Raw genomic sequence first — 19,646 nt, forward strand, 5'->3', positions numbered from 1 at the left:
GAAACCTGTTCTCCTTTGACTGGGGCACCAGGCTGCCTCTCCTAGAACATGCACCTGCATTCTGCAAGCCTCTATTTCTTCGTGAAACGGACTGGAGAAGGGTATTGCACTTGAGGTCGCTCCCACGGAAGTCTGACATATCCGGAAAGGGAATTAACTCCGTTTACAATCGTCAGCTCTTCAATGCATGGAGCAAACATGTTGGAGAGAGAAAGACAAGGTCTTTGGGAAGAGACTGGCCCGACCTAGGTGCTCCATACGTAAGAACTGGGCCCTTGCGGGGGAAGCCTCTGTCATGGGGACGGAAAGGGGAGGCTCTGGGTCAGGCACGGGTTACTCCGCGCCTCTGTCCTGCGTGCAGAGAGGCACCTGCTCCCGGCATGCCTTCTTTCCCTCCTGCTTTCTGTCTGCCATCGTGTGGTAGGGACCTTGTGAGCAGCTGGTAATCATTTCTCCAGGAAGACTGGAAATGAGCCCTAGCTGGTTTGGCTCAGCGGTTAGAGTGCTGGCGCTCGGACCAGGGAGTCCTGGGTTTGGTTCCTGCTAAGCGGTTGCAGTTTGTCCCTGCTCTGGTTGGGGTCGTGTGGGTGGCAGCCACTCAATGTGTCTCTCTCACGTCGACGTTTCTCTCTCTCTTCCCCCCTCTCTCCCTCCCGCTCTATCTGTAGATGCAAAAAAAAAAAAAGACTGAAAATGAATCCGTGAGTAAACAAACAAAAACATAAATAAATGCGGGCAGGCAGCCTGACGGAGTAGGTGAGATCAAGTCTAGGAATAATGATACTTCCTGCTTGCCGGGCCCCTCCATGTGGCCTGCCTTTCAGGGATTCTCTCCTTTGATCGGCTTATCGACACTGAGGGAGGCAGTACTATTACCCCGTTTTCCAGAGGAGAAAACAGAGGCTGAAAGAACCGTCACGCCTTGCTGTCCTCACAGTCAGTTAATAGTGTTTTCCTGTTTCAGAATGTTGTCTCTCCGCAGGGGGTTGGCACAGAGCCCGACACAGAGAGCACACAAGGACGGTTCCCTTCCCTCCGCCTCTGCTTCACAGACGGGCCTCTGTAGGTGAAAAGTCAAGTCCAGGCTCCCCAGCACGGCCTGCAAGAACCGGCCTCCACTTCTAGCCTCGTCGCTCTCTGTTCCCTCTTGTGCGTGTCCCACTGTGCACTGGCAGAAGACACCCTGACGCATCAGCCCCAGCGCCTTCACTCATGCCGCTCCCTCTGTCAGGGACCCTGCTCCCCATTCTGTCCTCTGATGAACAATTCCAAAGTCCATTCTGGTATGTCTCCTCCAGGAAGGCCTCCCTGATTTCCACATCACCCTCTTTCCCATCCTTGTACTCATCTACCTCCTATTAACACGCACTGTGACAGCATTCCAAGTCATCACTACACCTGTCTGTACCTGCCACTCCCTGTGGCCCCCTGGAGGGCGGCGGTGTGTCCGCTTTATGTCCGTTTACTGAGTCCTCAGCACAGGGTGCAGCGCCTGAGAAGCACTCAGTAAACGCGGATGGAGTCGAACTTCCACCAGGAAAGGGAAAAGCGGAAACACTGAGCTCATCGTCCGCAGGGCCTTCGTAGGAGGCCTCGGTTTCCTTACCAATCCACTGGGGGCTTCCCAGGGCACTGTGGTTGGTCACAGCCTCCTGCCTCTCCTCCGATGAGAACAGGAGACATCTGAGACCTCGAGGGCCCTCCTGTCTACCCGTGTCATCCAGAGGTCACGAGACCAAATACTCATGGAACCGTCCTCTTTACGGCTGTTCAGAGAACCGCTCAGCAGCAAGTGGAGAGCAGGCAGGGCCGGGCGAGGCCGCATCCGCGTGGACCAGACCTCGGGCGAAGTGCCTAACTGCAGAGACAGCCACACATGTGAGGGGTTGGCTCTGTGCTGCTGCTCGGACCTTTTCTCCCCCAGATCCTATCGTCACCTTCTCGGACTGGCAGCCTCCTAAGGAGTGCAAACCAGTCTGTCCTGTGATCAGACAAGGAAACCAGCACTTACTAAGCCCTTGCTGTATGCCAACCACACACGCTGGCTTATCTCTGTGCAATATTTGAAGCCGCAGAGAGGGTAAGACGGCTCCTTCTCGAGCCAGAGCCCTGGGTTCGGATCCAGCTCTTCCACTGATATTTGGGTTACCCTGAGCAATCTACTTAACTTCCTGTACCCCACTTTTTTTTGTCACAAGACAAAAAGAATAACAGTACCTACCTCACAGAGTTGTTCAGAGGATTGGGGACACTAAAACGAGACAGTGGAACGGCTTGCAATATTACCTGGCATGTAGAAAACCTCAGGAAAGGTTTAGCTCTCCTATTATTTATCTTCCTCTTATCGATGAAGTAACAGGGGTTCAGAGATCACAGAGTGACAAGGCCAAGTGCAACTTGAGATGGGGCCAACCCTTCCCACAACCCCCCCCCCCCCACTCCCAGGCGCACTCAGGGTCGTGGTGCAAAGAGAAACAACGTGTGGGAGGGAATGAGAACACGGAGAAGCTGAGGTTAGCTTGGATCAGCCCTTTCCACATTATTTATTGTTTTCTAATTGATTCGTCCACTTCCATCAAGTGTTCTCTCCGGCAGAGAACACAGATGTGATTAGAGCAAGTTACCTCTCTGCCCCCTTGCTCGAGGCTGAGAAAGCTTCAGGGGGGAGAGAGAAGGGCGGGTAGGGCCAGGGGAGACATTGTAATTGGCTGTTTATTCCGTGGTAATTGCATAGGCAATCTTTTCAGGGAGTGGTGTTCACTCTGGCCCAAGGCGGAGATGAGGGATGTTGGAACGATTCCTCTGCGCGTATGTGGTTGATTTTTTTTTCAGACGTTGAGAAGCCTCTGTTTCCCCAAAGAGAAAGAATCCACAGTAGCCTTCCTGGCTCCTAGCCTCCCTGGCCTCTCTTCTCTCCATCTCTTTTTTTTTTGGGGGGGGGCGCCCCCCAGGAAAGACTTCTGTGGCTGAAAGTTTTCCTTTGCTGGCTAAGGCCTTCCCACCATTTCGGAGCCAAGCTGGGTGTCTCCCAAATGCATCAGAACATCCTGGGGACAGGAGTTCATGTGGGTATCGACCTCCTCCCTGCCATCTCTTTAAGATACGGTTTATTCCTTTCCGTCAATGGATGGAGGAGATATCACACAACGTTAGACTGAGTGGGACCCCCAGAGTCTAGAGACGGATGATGAGAACCTGACCAGGACTTGCTCATGGCCCCTTGCTTTCTCATCCCGCCACTATGGGAAGGTTGGCTCTGTGTGTACAAGAGAAACTGGTCCAATTAATTTATTTCAGAAATCATTAGCCCAGGAGTATCAAGCCAAATCCAAAACTCTGTGTGTTTATTCACTTATAAGCCAGCACAACTCAGAGTTGGATGGAAGACCTGCGTCTCCGCATCTCAGCCAGCTCACAGGGACACCGGTAGCAGTAAATGGGGCGGGGCAGCCCAGCACAGTCCCAGCAGGACCTCCCCCCACATCCTGGTCTGGTGCTGGAAACACCTACCCTCACAGTCTGCCTCTGGGTGCTTCTCCCTCCCAGTCTCACTCTGTGTCTCATCCCCACCACCCACCTTCTTCTTCCTCCCACACCCTCCCACTCAAGTTCTCTTTATTTCCTCATCTGAGAACCTCTGATTTTCCCCAGTTATGCCCATTCCCGAAGTATGTCCATCATTTCCCCTCCTCGGCCCCACAGTCTCTCTTCCTGAATCTCATCTACAACCTAACCCTCCAAGCGACGTTCATCTTGCATGTGATGTGCTCCATGCACCTGCTCAGGACCACGCCCACCTGTAAAATGGGATAATGATGTCCACCTAAAAGGGGCGTCAGAAGGACTAGAAGCAAAGCAGAGGACGTTCCTCGCACAGGGCCTGGCCCATAGAAGGCACTCATTAATTAGCCTTGACTATTTGTTTATCATCATCATCATCATCATCATCATCATCATCACTACAATGATCATGATTAACAACACCAAAATCATCATCATCTCTAGCTGAAATTGTCGATTCTGATGATTTTAATATCACCCTACTTTGTGTTGTCTTCACTGCGTGAGCACCTGTCCTCCCCATCAGACTATGAGCTTCAAGCAGGTGGGGGGGCCAGGTCTTTATCACCGCTGTGTCCCCTGAAATGTCCCTTCGAGAGAGAGCTACCACTGACCTGCAGTCCTTAACTTGCATAACATCAAAACAGGAGGAGAAGCCCAGGGCTTAGGGAAATGCAGTGACTTGCCCAAGGTCACAGAAGGGTTTAACAACAAAACTCAATTCACTAGGTTGTCGGGCAGCACCTCTGTAGCAATTAGTCAAGTCATCTCTTCCTTGGGGGCAGAGTTCGCTGCAGGGGGGCCTGTCCTGGAAAGCCAAGCATGGGCGGGAGGGTGGCCTCCAGCAGAACCTCTGCTGCCTGAGTGTCGGGCCTGCCCCTCCCCTGCTCCGCGTCCTGCCTGCAGCTCGGGCTCTCTATCTGTTCAGTGAGCTCGCGAATTAGTTCAGTGCTTTGCAAATCACGGTCTGTGGAAGGCTCAACCCACAAGAGCCAGATGCATATTTAAAGGAAAAAAATTTTCCGAGTCAAATGGGTTTAGGACATGCTCTGTTAAACAAGGTTAAATAAGTCTATTTTTTAATTGCAAGAATTTTCAGAGCCTTTAATATGCAAAACAGGAGTCGGTCAGAGAGTGTATGAAGTCTTCCCAAACATATTTGACCATAATCCTTTTCCCGACCCCACCTCTGCCTTTGCCAAAAACCAAATAACAGCGTACCCAGCACAGTTTGGGAAATGGGCTAAATTGGAAAGTCCCTCCTAACTTGATCCTCTCCCTGAGCTGCCTCTGGAGAGAGGTGTCTCCTTTCTTCCTTCCCAGCCGCATACCTGGATCCTAATGGGAAGGCTGCAGGTCCCCTGGAATGTCCGTTTCAAGGGGCCCCGCCCCAGAGTGCCCAGGCACCCAGACTGTACCCCTCTGCCAGAATTGCATTTCAAAGCCATGAGAGCAATTCTGGAGGGAGATCAAAGCTCTCTCAACTCAACTGTCATTAGAATATTTTCTTTATGCATCTCACTCGCTGGTGAGTGCCAACAACATATTTCCTAAATGCACTGGCCTGAGATGGTACAACTCTGTAATAATCTCAATGAGAGAGCTGTCAGGGCCTGTTTTATTGAAAGAGAAGCAAAAGAGAACTACATTCAAGATGCAGAACAACAACAACAATAAATCTCTTAACTGAATCGTGGAAAGCTCGAATTTTTCCAACTCTAGAAACGTAAGACACGGACTCGCCCACTTCCAAAAGGGTTGGTCAGAGGTGACCCCGGTCAAGATTGGTGAAGATTGACCCGTCTCAGGTTCTAGTTCCGCTAAAAGCAAACTGACTTCCCTGCTGCAGAAGTGATAACCTCGTCATGCCAAGGTTCTGTCCCTGGGGCGCGTGGTAAATGCAGGAGGTGACAGGGATGGTGCTGGCCATGTGCTGAAGCCCTCAGCTTGCGGAGAGGGGGCCACCCCCGAGCTGGGGGCCACGGCCGGTTCTTTTAGGGGGAGGGAAAAGGCAGCAAGTACTGGAGGAAAAGACACAACTTAAGAGAGAGACAGATGAGGGTTCAAGTCCTCCCTCTCCCACCAAGGGGCGGTGTGATGTTGGGGAAGTGACTCCATCTCTCTGAACCTCAATTTCCTCATCTGTAAAATGGTGCTTATCAAATTCAACCTGGAAAGGGGAATATGAAAATTCAAGGAAGCGATGCAGAAGAAAATGCCTGGCCCTGGCTGGCTTAGCTCAGCGGTTAGAGCATCAGCCCTCAGACTGAAGGATCATGGGTTCAATTCCCGGTCAAGGGCATGTACCTGGGTTGCAGGTTCGATCCCCAGCCGCAGTCGGGGTCCTGCAGGAGGCAGCCAATCAATGTGCCTCTCTCACATCGATGCTTCTCTCTCTCCTCTTCCCTCCACCTTCCACTCTATCTAAAAAATCAATGGAACAATATCTTCGGGTGAGGATTAATAAAGAAAATTAATAAATTAAATTAAATTTTTTACAAAAGCAAAACACTGTCTCAAAGGGGAAAAAAAAATGTAAGTCACTCCCTAAATTAACCTGATAAGAAGACTAATAAAACGCAGGAGTATAAATAAATTTAAAAAAAAAAGAAAGAAAATGCCTAGAAGTTATGCCAAACCCGTGAAAAGGCCCCGAGATGCCTGCTGTCTTTTCAGCCCCCCCATGGAGGTGAACCCCAGCCCCCACGGCTCCTGGTGTCTCCCGTCCGCCAGCGAACCCTGGTTCCTATCACTGGACCGAGGCGTTTGTCTTCCCCAGAGCCGCTGCCCCGTGTCTGCATCTCACAGAGAAGTCCCGTGCACATCGCCTATTTCCAAATCCTGACTGCAGCCTGTCATTCCCAGGAAGGACCTCAAGTCCATGACTCCACGTTCAAACACACTGGACCATTTGAAAGTGATTATCAAACGTAAAGATCAAAGCCACTGGAGACAAGTCATTAAAACAAGATAAACCTCAGAATGTGTATTGCGTCCACATCCCTCGTTCCAAATTACAAGCTTTCTCCAAGCTGTGACCAGTTCGAAAACCTGGATTTTATACTTTTGTCCCAAGGGCCCTCATGATCTGCACTTTATTCTCCTGCTTAGCTGCATTGTCAGAAATGCTTAAATAGGCCTTGCTTGTCTGAAAGAAGCAGCAAAGGGGGAAAAATGGGCTCGGAGAGTTTATTAAATTCTCAGAATCCTGAATGACTGGTTTCCAAAATAATAGCTGTGGTGTAGGAGCTTGAAACACAGTCTAAGAAAAATAGAATAGCACCAATCAAAGATCAATTGAAGGACTGGTTATTCTTTCATTTATTCACTGAGTAAGTCGTGGTTTCATAACTCTCCTCTTCCCTCCCGCCTTCCCTCCCTTTCTGTCTGCCTTCCTTTCCTCCTTCCTCCCCAGACTCCTCCTCTCGGCATGTCATCCCTTCAGTCTTCTCTCTCATTCAGCAACGTTTACTGAGATTCTATCATATACCATGCTCTAAGCTAGAGACTGGGCTGTAGCCATAAAAGGGAAATGATTTTCATCATCCCAGAGTTAGCAGTTTCACGAAGAAAGATGATCACATGCATGACACCTACCAAGTCCAGGGACTTGCCCATACCCTGGAACTGTTGAAGTCCTTTTCTTATATTATTTCTTTCGCGCTTTACAAATGCTCTATATATCAGGGAGAAGTCTCCCCGATTTACAGGAGAAGAAACCAGGGCTCAGTGAGGTGACAGCATTTTCCCAAAGTCCCTCCCCGACGCACAGGTGTCAGAGGCGGGATATGGCCCCGTCCTACTGGCTACAGCGGGCTGCATCCTTCACCAGGAGTCTCTTCTCTTCTCTTAGGGTCTGTGTGACGAGAGAAGGGGTGCTCGATGCACTGGGGGCACAGAGCAATGACACCTCCCTGCAGGTGGGTGAGATACCGGTGAGATTTGCACGTGAAAACAACACGGATTGGATGCTGGACCAGGAGCGGGAGGCAGGGGCAGGGCAGAAGCTCCAGATCGCCGAGGGGCATGAAAGCGCGTAAGGGGAGCGAGGCCCCGCAAGTCTCTGGTGTGGAGGCAACGATGGGGACAGGAACAGCCCCCCAAGACGAGGCCGGAGGTCTGCAAGGGCCACCTCAGGAAGGCTCTTGGACACCAGGTGAAGGAGGCTGGAGTGTCCGGAAGGCGCTAAGCACGCCGTGGCAGAGTTAATGGAGGATCAGAATGATCTGGTTCATGTTTTCCAAGGAGCTCGCTTTCCTTCCTGAGGAAATGTGGACGGTGGGCAGCAGGAGAGAAGCAGGCGGAGAAGGCACTGGCCGGGGCTGGTGGAAGTATTCTGAGACCCTCTAAGTGGGAGGTATTTGTGCATGGGGAACAGTTCAACGCTGAGTGAGGCTGGGAGTGGGGTGGGGGCTGCGTTCTGACGTGGTCCCCTGGGCATTTCTCCTTTCAGCATCAGATCTTACACATCAAGGCTCCCATCCTCCCTGCTGCTCCCTAACCTGTGGGCCGCGCAGGAGAGATGTCTCCTGGGGTCATGCCCTCTGCTGAGTCCCATGGAAGGTCAGCTCTCAGGAAAGTCACTGGTCTGGGGCTCAGGGCCGGACGGGATCAGGAGGAGACCAGGACGTGGGTGGGATGGAGAGTCCCGTGGATTCGGATGCGAGGGGAGGAGGCCTGACTCACAGGAGCAGGGGGGGTCCATGGAGAGGTCCTCAGACCTTCGGGTCATTTTCTAAAACTGAGGGGGGAGTAGAGATTTTTAACTTTGACAAATAAATATAGTATTCAAAGATGACCCCCCCACACACCATGTATGATGCCTCTCATATAATGAAATAAAGGGTACTGGAGTAGTACTCCAAAGGAAAGAATACAATTCTTTTTTGTTGTTGTTGCTATTAATCCTCACCTGAGGATATTTTTTCCATTGATTCTTAGAGAGAGTGAAGGGAGGGAGGGATGGGGAGAGAGAAAGAAACATAGATGGGAGAGACACATAGATTGGTTGCCTCCCGCACGACCCCAGCTGGGGCCAGGGATCGAACCTGCAACCCAGATACGTGCCCTTGACCGGGAATCAAACCTGCGACTCTCGGGTCTGTGGGCAGGCGCTCTAACCACTGAGCACCCCGGCCAGGGCTAAAATTCTTTTATAAGGATATTCACTTAAAATGAATGCCTTTTACTAGGAACTACTCAGCTCCTATTATTTTTCTCATTTGCTTTTCTGAAAGTGGCCTTTGGAGACTGCTGGGACAGAAGGCCAGGTGCCCAGACTCCTGGCTCGTGGCAGGCTCAACAACACTCCCTTGGTGACTATGACTCATCCTTCAGGACTCGCATTAGAAGTGACTCTGACCCCTAATAAGTCACGGACCTGTTCCCTGTGTCTCCTCAGCAACTTGAGCTTCTCCACAACGCGCCCACCTGCCGAGGATCCCATGAGGGCAGAATCGCACCTGTCTTGTGCCATGTTCGCTGCTGTACCCCCGGCACCTAGCACTGTGCCTGCACATAGTAGGTTCGCGCACACACACACTCACACACTGCAGTGATCAGTCACTTCCTAAGATCTCTGCTATAGCTGTGACTTGGGGCAAATTACTGAGCCTTCTGAACATCAGTTTTGTCCCTATCTACAAAAAACGGGGCAATAAAGAAACCTACTTTATTAGGTTTATCTGGCTTAAATGAGATAACTTGCCATTGGGCCTGGTGCGTAGTAAACCCTTATTGTGTTAACAGTTATTATTTTAAAGTGGTGGTTAAAGGGCAGGGGTGGTGGAAATAAAAGAAAGTGGGCGTGTATCAAGACAACTTTCCGCTAAGAAAGGCAGCATTTTGGGTCTCTCGCTGTCCCAGAGAGATGCATAGGCTTTTGAACTCCTGCTAAGATCCTGCCTAGCCCATACTCTGGGAGCTGCTAGATGAGTCCGACACACACACTGCAGTGATCAGTCACTTCCTAAGGTCTCTGCTTGGGGTACCATAATCTCTGTTTTGATTGCCCCAGGTTCTCAGAATGTACTTATTTTCAGGGATGCCATTAAGCAAGAATACCCTGATAAGTAGGAAGAAGCACCAATCGAAGTGGGTGGTGTGTTGAAAGTACCGGGCCAGTAATGCGACAATCTCACGTCCAAGTATTGCTTGCACAACAGGTCGGGGGCCTGCGGCTACCTACCCCACCCCACCTCACTTTCTTCTTGGAGGATTAAAGCCACAGTGGATAAATAATACACTGACCACACTAAGCAGAAAACACACACAGTTCACCGACAGCCTTGCGGTCTGTCTTACACGCCAATGAAATCAAGACAAATCACCTCTATTTCGTAAGCCTTAGCGGCCGCAGTGTCCTCGGTGCAAGCGGCATTTCATTCGGCTGTGCAGTTTGGCCCCATTCTTAGCCATGCCGTACCACTGATGTGAAGAGGGCCTGGGCCGTGTTATGTTGGGGAAGCCGGAGCGATAATGACATCACCACCACCGACATGTGCTGAGATGGCAACTTCTAGATGTTCAGTCTGCACCGTGGCCCCACACAAATCCCTAACCTTGGGCAAATCTCAGAATGATCTAAAGTCAGAACTACACAGTCCCTACAAGAAATGTAGACCTCTCTGGATGACCTTGACCAAGTCTCGTAACTTCCCCAAATTTGGGTTTCTCCCAGGGTTAAAATAAAAAACAGCTCTTAAAGGGTCTTGTGACAGTCAGAGTTCAAGGATGGGGAAATAATGCTGGCAAAAGCATGACACTGTTTGTCAGGCTGTCGGAAGTAGAATTAAATTCACATCGACTGTCCGAGGTGGGGTGCCATCTCTAAGCTACTGCTAGGACTGGTCTGAAGGGAGTAGAATTGTTTCAACTGGGCCTAGAGTATAGTTGTTCCTTCACTGCTACTCTGAACACATCGTCCTTCATTGAGATATAGGGGCTGGTAAATACTCGGAAGGCAAGCCCATCCCTGATGGCCCGGACGTCCCCGGGGTCAGTGTCTGGCACTACTGGTACTTTTCCAACACTAAGCTCCCCATTTGCACTGGAGCCCCAGCCCCCACATGCCTGGAACCAGGATTACAGTGTCTGATGTGGAACAGGAAGAGGTCCTGTAAATATTCTGCCCAAAGCCTCCCATTCTGCAGGTGAAAGATTTGCAGTAGAAGAAGTGGCTGCTGCACGCTGGCTAGGAAGTCACTGGGCACACCTAGGCAGTCCTTCCTGACGCAGCGCCGAGACAAAGGCAGCTGGTTTTGTGCCAGGAGTCCTCCTGGGAGAGCTCTTTCTTGTCTCTCTTGCAGCCTCTGTAAGGTTCTGAGCTGCTTCATGCCTCTTGGAGTTACTCTCACTGTCCGGTCGTCGGAAGTCCGGCTGAGGGCTCAGAGCTGCAGCTGGCTGTCTAAACTCAAGAAAGGCTGCGGTCACAAACCTCAGCAGCTTGAAATGGAAACAATCACCCTCTCACCCTCCGCCCTTCACCACCAGACCCCCAAACCACCTGCAGAATGGGATAAGAAGAAAGACACGCAGAGAGGGAAGGAGAAAGACAGAGGACACCCCTCCAGGCAGCGGGAAACGGAAGCCTGTTCGACGTACGCAGCAGACCACGACCCACGAGGAATACCACTGCTGTCACACCCCAGCTGTTTCCCAAGCCAGAGCAGAGCGGAGGTGGGTGGCTCCCTCTCAGCAGGTGGAACACCCGCCGCTGTGAGTTCTGAAGGTACAAGCTGAGCTGTGATCAATGCAGGGGACTGTGGTTCATGGAAACAAAGGTCCTGCTATCTGTCCTCTCCACTCTCCCTCTCCAGCCCCTCCCCACTTTGTTCTCAACCTGGAAGGGCGTCTGACCGAGCGCGGCGGCTGTCATGAGTGGTCAGTGTCACCAGTGGATGGACAGAGAGCCAGAGTGCTGACTACGCCGAACCCGGGGTGGAAAAACCCAACGGCCTCCCCCGGAGGCCCTCCAAAGGGTGCCGAGTGCTCCCATCCGGCCGGGAACCAGACATGGAAATACGCACCTAGAAAAGGGCTGAGAGGGGGAGCCACCTCAGGTCCTGGCAAGCTGGGGGGCCTCCCTGGTGTGTCCCCAAGAAAGGATTCCAACTTGCCTCCGTAAACTCAGAGACAGAGTGCGCTGCAGCAAGAGCCCCCAGGCCCGGAGGGGGCCCCACCTCTCACACTGCTCAATGTGGTCCTGAGTGGGTTGGGGCACCCTCCTTCCCCGGGACGTGTGCGATTACTCCGTGAGCCCGAGCCCGAGATCCCAGCCGTGCCTTTTAGTGTGCTGTGCTGTTTATCTCTTGAGAAAATGGATATATCCGCATTCACTAGGTGCAGAGGTTTTGGGAGGAAAGCAACTCTTTTGAAGATGGAATTTGCCAGGACCCAAAGTAGAAGGGGCCCTTGGTGGAAAGGTGTGATTAGGTCTTCCCGACTCCCGCACCAGACCCAAGGTCCTGGTGAGGGGGCTCCGGCTTGAGGGGGCCTGGAAACTAAGAGAGATGTATGTAAGAGGTCAGGAGATTTCCCGGAGATGGAAAATCCCCAAACTAACCACCACTGTTATTTTGAGAGTTCACTAAGTGTCAGGCGCTGCTCTGAAGGGCTGACTGTATGTTATTTCACTGAATGCTCTAAAGCCCCCAATAGGTTGCTTTCACCCCAATTTTAGAGAGGAGGCAACAGCGTCTTTGATAAAGGGTCTTGTTAAGGTCACAGAAACGGGAAGGGGCTTGATTCAACCATGCTCTCCATGGCTCCAGGCCAGCCGTCTTCTGTGTCTGCTAGACCACGGGTCCTCCGCAGCTGCTCACGGGTCACTGCTCTGAGCACCGCGTTAGCCTCACCTTTAGGGGCCACACGCAGTTCTCCCCTTGCTCTCCATTCACCCCTCCATTCTGCTCTCACTCCAGTGTCACTAAGGCACCGGGGTCACAGATGGGACTCTGCTCCGATCAGCACGAGGGAAGCCCAGAAGAGCCAGAGAAAACGAGAGCATGTGTACAAGTGGCCTGAGTGTGTGTTTGGCCGGGCAGATGGCTGGGCTGGAGATGGTCGGGGAATCTGGGAACGTCAACCAGGCTGGGACGTCAGCCCACTAGCACTGGCCCCAAAGCTGCCTGGGACCAGTCCATGTGGAAATGCATCCCCTAACACATTCGGACGGGCGGGTCGTTCTCAAGGTAAACTAGCCGGCTAGCTCCACGAGCTTGATATGACTTATGTGGTCTTTATCTAGAAACATCAGCTCTGTGGACAGTCCTGAAAAGAAAGAGTGAGTATTTTAAGAATGAAAGTCATCTGGGTAAATGCTCTCCGTGTGCCTTCCGGTTCCATTCAGGCTTGCTTTATGAGGCTGCCGGAAGGTGTCTCCGAAAACCGACGCCAGCAGGGAGGAATCGTGTGTGCTGGCTAGAAGGGGGGGGGGGGAGACCCCTCCCCAGCACCTACTATGTGCTTCACACCAACGACTCCACTCAACTTCCCTGACATGTCCCAGGACAGCTTTCCTCACCGGCTTTTAACGCATAACAAACCAGCGCCTCTCACTAAGAAGCGGGCCAAGGCCAGACAGACAGCAAATGAAGTCGAGCGGAAGCAAGATTCGAACCCTGGTCAATATCCAGCACGTATCACTGCCCCCTACACCAGACCTAACTGCTTGAACGAGTCCCCGTCACGTTCGATCAGCTCTGCTATTCTGATGATAAAACTCCAAGCAACTCCTCTTACACGATGACTGGAAAAGAATGAGAAAAGTTGCTGAAAAAATAACAATGCCCTCTTTCATCCACACACTGGCTAACTCTTCCCAGGACGTTATTCTGTGTGACGCTCACGGCAGCCGTATGACAGGCAGTCGGATATTGTGATTCTTGCCTTTTGCTAGAGGTAGAAATGGGGGCACAGAGATTCAGAGACTTGCCCGCGATGGCACAGCTAAGGGGCTGCCGAGCCAGGGCGAGAATCCACTTCCCCCGATTTTTTTCTTTCTGATTCCTCCGGTTCTCCAACCTGGAGAACGAATCGTGGCATCTACCTGCCTGACGTCCCTCCCCGCACCTTCCCACCTCGGGCCCTTTGCTCTCAGCCGCCTCGTTTCTGTCTCTACCGACTTCTGCGAGCCCGGGAGCCTGCCTGCTCTCAGAGCGCACGGAAGCCTTGTCGTCTGTGCGGTTCAACTGGGGAGTAACCATCAGCCTTCCTGCCATCTCTTGAACGACTGTATCAAAAGGTCAGTACCCCGCAGCGAACAAGCTCTTTCAGGGCAGAGATGGCATCTTGGGTTCCCAGGGCATTCATCACTGTGCCTTGTTTACTAAAGTGTCTTAAGGAAATATGGACGATGGGTAAGAACGTGACCACGCCAACGAGAATTCTTCCTAGTTCCCGACTGCCAGCTTCTAAGACCCCAGACGATGTAGGGGCTGAGACGCCCCGGGACGAGATGAGCTCGGGCCTCGGTCTCAGCTTGGGGCACTCTCTCCGTGAGGCCTCGGTCAGCGCTGCCCCTCTTGGGTGCTCAGTCCCCCCATCTATCGCAAGAGGGGGCTGGGCCTTCAGCTCAGAGAGCCCCTGATCCCATGCAACTTTTCCAGATTTGGCGAGAACTTGGGAGAAGAAAGTGTATATTCCATGTAATCATCTCAGCAAAGAAGTGAGACTCGGTGAGTGAGGACGAACCGTTGAATGGCCTCTGATGAAGGGCCTGGGGGAGGCTGCGGGTCTGCAGCGACCAGCAGAGGGGTCAGGGAGGCTGCCTCGGGGCTGACTATACCCTTCCCAAGACTTCCAGCAATGCCAACTTGGGTCCGAAATGCAATAACATGGCCCCAGGGAATGTCCTCGTTCCATTAAAAATAATAATAAAGAGAAGACAATATGTTTCCCTATCAGTCAACAGTACCTACGGGAAGCTTCTTTTTTTCCATGTGCCCTATGTCACATGAATAGATATTCATGGACAAAGGTGAAGTTCACCCGACAGTGCAGGAGCTGCAGGCTGGAGGGGTCCAAAGAGGAACTCGGTGGGTTTGTTGCTTTTTCCTCTCAAAGTGGGATGCACGAAGCTCTGTGTGCCAACTGCCCCTGGCACTCCTGCTACTGGGCATTTCTATGAACAGCCAGCGTCTCCCCTTCATGTGTAAAAAGGCACGTGAAGAGCATTCTGACTTGTTTGCGGACATCTGTACTGGGTGCAGAGGAACTCTGCCTACCTGGCGCGTTTCCCCCCCAGTCGATGATGCCAATTCCAGCAGAACGTCATTTTCTAACCAACCAGCCTCACAGAAATCGTGTCCTCCCGCTGACGCCGGGGTCCTTCTGTCAGCCCAGTGATGGCAATGGTACCTTTACCTGCCTGTCCCGTCCACAGGGGCTGAGCTCCCACAGGGCAGGGCCTGGGCACGCGCAGAGGGAGCATTCAACACATACGTATTGAGAGAAGAAAAGAAGAAAGAAAGGGAGGGAGGGAAGAAGGAAATAGAGAAGAAGAAAATGAAGGAAGAAAGGAAGGAAAGAAGGAAATAAAGAAAGGGACAGAGGCAGGAGGAAGGATTCAGCTGACAGTCGAGTCTTCCACGAGATGAACTGCACCCTTCTCTGCTTCTGGTCTGGATCCCAGCCACCCTGGATGACGCCTTATTCTCCGAGTCCCTCCTCACCCAATGCCTCCCCCTCCCCCTTGCTCATGCTGTACCTTCTGCCTGGCCTGGGCTTCTCGGGGCGCCAGGCAATTTCTGTCCGCTCATCCACATCCTCTACCCAGCCCTTGCCACCCTGCCCTGCGCCCTCAGGGGCTGGTCTCTTTGGGTTGCATCAACAAGTTCCTTTGCCTGGAGATCCAGTCTGGTCCCCTAATGGAAGGTAGAGGAAAAGGGTATGTAGAATTTACACTTCCGACTCCCTCCTGACCAGAGTGCTGCAGGCTGGCCACCCCTCCCTGCTGGGAGCCACAAAGCCGGCCCCACACAGCCGCTCCGTCTGGGTCCCATGGCTGCTCCCTCCCCTCGACCCTACGGGCCAAGGATGGAAATAGCCCCCATGGTTGCTGACCCTGGCCTTGTCGTTGTCCCAAACCCTGCCGACACAGTAGCCAACAGCCTGTCCTTCAAAGCAGCCCCTCCTTCAGCTCTCCTTAATTATTCTGTCTGAATGCACCATCTGCTTCCTGCCCGGACCCTGACGGATACAGACGCATCTCCACCTCTCCCGCACGCCTGCTCAGTGAGGCCCGCCCCAGCCCAGCCGCCTGTTCTCCCTAGACACACGCGAGCTCAGCCTCCAGCGTCTCCGGCCCCCCTGTCTGTCATGAAAACTACAGACCAGACTGTCTTATGTGTGAATACAAGTCCCCCACTAAAGTGGAAGCCCCTCAGTGGTGAGGAATGGATCACACTCATGCCCAGCAGGCCCAGGGCATAGCAGAGAGGCTGGCAGAGGTAGACGGGCCCAATAAATGCCTGTTTAGAGGGCAGAAACAGTCACCACTTGGTTCCCTAAAATGATTTGGGATAAGATATATGCAAAAAGTTGGGCTGTGTAGTAATCAACCCTGGGATCATTAAGGCTTCTCCACCAGTTGCCGTAATCCTGGCTCCAGCCTCACTTGCATGCTTCAGGTGACGGGGAGCTCACTCACCTGCAGAGAATCACTCCCCTGGAAGGACCATTCTCATCAGGGATGGCATTATCTGTTACTCAGTTCAACGCTGACTCATCATTGCAACCCTCTGGTACCAGCCATGGCTTAAACCACACAGAACGATTCTGCTCTCTTGTCCGTGGGTCAGGCCTTGTGAGGCTTGAAATGCATGTGTCATGGCCCTGTGGTCACGGCCTTGTGTGAATTTCCCCGTCAAGGCCAAAAGCCTTGAAATGGTTGTACGACGGCTCCTGGCCCCTCGCTGTCCAATCCCCTCCTTTGTGCTCATCCTCCACGGGCTGCCATCGGAGCTACTAAGGAACACTCACTGCTGGTGTGGGGGAGCTCTCATAGTGCTGAGGGGCCCACTATCTGGTCTCCCACACTCCCTCCCTCAGCCCTTCCTAACCCCGAGCTCTCCAGGACAGCTGGGGAAACAAAAGAGAGTGAGAACCAAAGGTGAGGGGCAGGTATCTGTAGCCCGTAAGGACGTCAGGGCAGCGCTGTGCATGGCAGACAACCAGGGTGCAGGGATCTAGAGCCCCTTCACCCCAGTGTGACCACAAGGGGTGCGTGAGTGTGGCCTCAGTTTCCCTCAGTGCAGGGTGAGGGGTTCGGACCGATGATCTCCGAGGATGAGTCTGGGTCTGCAGCCCCAGATCTGCCCGCCTGGAGACTGTCCTGTAACATCGGAGAACGCTTGGGAACACGGACGGCAGCGGCCCAAGAACAGTTAGATAACAAATGAGTTCAAATGTGTTGAAAGAAATGGTACTTCTCGGATGGAGTCTGCCAATCTGCCCAGCTGCATCACGGGCGGCTCTTGTTTTACTCCAGGGAACCACTATAAATTGTCAGAATGATGGATTTTCATCAGGGCTACTCAAAGTAGGCACTGTCCCAACTATTTCTTCCTCATCTACCACACAGTGCGTACGGACATGAGGACGGAGACTTTAGGAACTTCTGTGGAACTGGGACACTTTCTCACTACTCTTGTGTCGTTTCATTTTATATCATTTTTTTTTTTTTTTTTTTTTTTGCCGTATACTACAAAGGTATTGGTAACATAGAGAAAAAATAAAACCTGGTTCTTCACTGTAGGGACCAACGAACCTCAGAATCTCAGAGGGACAGGGGTGGTGGGAAGAGAAGAAGCAAAGGAGCTACATGCATCTGTGTACTTCCCATGAACACAGACGGTAGTGCGGTGAAGGCCAGGCTGGGGGCTGGGGGCTGGGGGATGGGCACCGGGTGGAGGGAGTCAATGGGGGAAGAGGGGGGACATCTGTAATACTTTCAACAATAAAGATAAATTTTAAAAGAGAAGTCGTAATTTCAATATTGGAGGGGGTGGTGGAGAAATCCCCTTGGGTAAGAATTAAGTTCAGTTCTTCATCGAAAATCACCCGGACGACGGACAATATCACTCTAATCCCCACTCTCACGGGCTCCTGTCTCCCTTCCTTCGTTCACTCCTTCCTCCCTCTTCCTCTCTCCCTTTTTAAAGTCACAGAGTGAACATTTCTCTACCAACTCCACAGGTGTCTCTCTGCACACAGGAGAGCTGACTCGGCCAGGACGGTGTCCCCCCAACCCCGTCAGGAGGTAACGTGTGGCCCGGTGGGGCTCACCCGGGACACCCGACTTCCCCGGCCAGCAAACAGGCCCTGGCGTGAGCGGTCACAGGGCTGGCCCAGGGCCGCTCGCAGACACTGGGCACGCAGCCCCAGGACGCAGAAAGGAGGCCGGCCGCGGGAGCCCGCAGCTGTCTGCTGACTGGGAGGTGTAGGGACCGGGCCCCGCAGCCCTCCGCACCGGCACAGTGTGCCCACCACAAAGGCCGGCCGCCTGGGGCCCGACCCGGTCACACTCAGCAGCTTTCTCTGGAGGCTGTGGTGGAGCCGCCCTGCCTGTCAACCCTGTCCCTTAACTCTGCCCCCTATTGTTCCTTGAACTTAAAAATACCCCTGCCGTGGGAGCTCAGAAGTCCACAGACCTGAGTTCAAATTCAACCTCTCCATGTATTAGCTGAGTGAACTTGAGTAAATCCCCTCATCATTCTGAATCCTGGATTTCCTTCCGCCAAAAAGGGTTCAGGGTACCCACATTTCTGGCACTTGGTAGGAGCAAAACAAATATGTGGTAGATGAATGGATGATTGGATGAATGAGTGAGTGAATGAATGAATGACTTGTAGCTCTTCCTGGCCCTCCGCCCTCCCCCAAGCCCACTGTGCCTGGCACACTGGTAACTCCTGGGAGTCTAGCTCAGCAGAGAACACACTGCATTCATCTGGGAAGAGCTGCGTGTGTGACTTCACCAAATGACTTTCCTGACCCATGACCTTGGCCGAGTCATTGCACTCTTGAAGTTCCTCTGTTTCCCTGTCCATCAAACGCAAATGCTAATCTCTGTCTCGTCTTTCTTGCCAAATTCTGTCAAAGCCCATCTGAGAGCAGAGATGAAAGGACATCGTGACCTGGAAGGAACTGGCCACACACCAAGGCTTCTTCCCGCATGGGCTGCTCATGTGTCTGAGCCAAGGTGAGAGTCCAGGGCCTGCCTGGTGCCAGGAGGCTGAGCTCACGTGTTTTCTGGCCTGCAGCCAGGCACGGCCGTTCCTCTGCACATAGGTGTTCTGTCTGCACATGGGAGGCCCTGGCTCTTTCGAGAGAGGCGGAAAGAGAAGAGTCAGCAGGAAACCTGCAGAGGTCTGCAAACGCGCTGGGGCTAGAGCAGGTCCAGAGTCCTGCCTGCGGACAGAACGGGAAAGTTCAGCGTGAAACCGGGACATCCGGAAAGTGGATGCTGACTGTTTCTCTGGCTTGCAACTGGTTCTTCCCGGCCTCACGTTGACTATAAATCACCCATGGGTTCACCTTTGGGTTTTTCCTTGGGGTTCCTGGTCAGAGTTGATAGCATAAGACAGAGGTTGAGGGGGGCATCAGACAGAAGACCTTCCTTTCTACCCTCCTCTCAGCAGCACGTGAAGTTCCTCTGTCTCAAGTGTCCTCCCTTCTCCCCCGACCTGGGCTCTGATGTCCAAGTTGTATCTAACCCTCCCCTGGACACGCAAGTCAGTCTCCCTGTGACCTCCGGTTGCTCTCTCCCGTGCTACCCTTCATTACACAAATAACGACAAGTCCAAGGATGGAGAGTTGACTGAGTATGTGACCTGCTAGCCACGATGAGAGAGACGGTGCTTCACACAGGGGTGGGCAGAAGGACACAGTTTACTCCTGTATTATTATAACCATAACCTGCATGTCTTTTTCCATGCAAACAACTGTAAGCCCACCTTTGCCCACCCCGGTATGCCCTCTCTCAATCCTCAGAGCAGCTCAACAGAGTGGGCACCATGATTATCCCCACAGCTTTCACAAGTCACGTGAGGAACTAGTGTCACTGAGATTTGAACCCAGGGTATCTG

General features: G+C 52.6%; 1 protein-coding gene across 1 annotated transcript in view; it reads right to left on the reverse strand.

The window, feature by feature from the left end:
- The window catches only part of PAPPA (pappalysin 1), a 233,634-nt gene that overhangs the window by 180,186 nt on the left and 33,802 nt on the right, over positions 1-19,646 (reverse strand). The gene's annotated exons all lie outside the window — the stretch shown is intronic.

Source organism: Molossus molossus, unplaced genomic scaffold (assembly GCF_014108415.1).
Source record: "Molossus molossus isolate mMolMol1 unplaced genomic scaffold, mMolMol1.p scaffold_m16_p_14, whole genome shotgun sequence".
Taxonomy (NCBI): domain Eukaryota; kingdom Metazoa; phylum Chordata; class Mammalia; order Chiroptera; family Molossidae; genus Molossus; species Molossus molossus.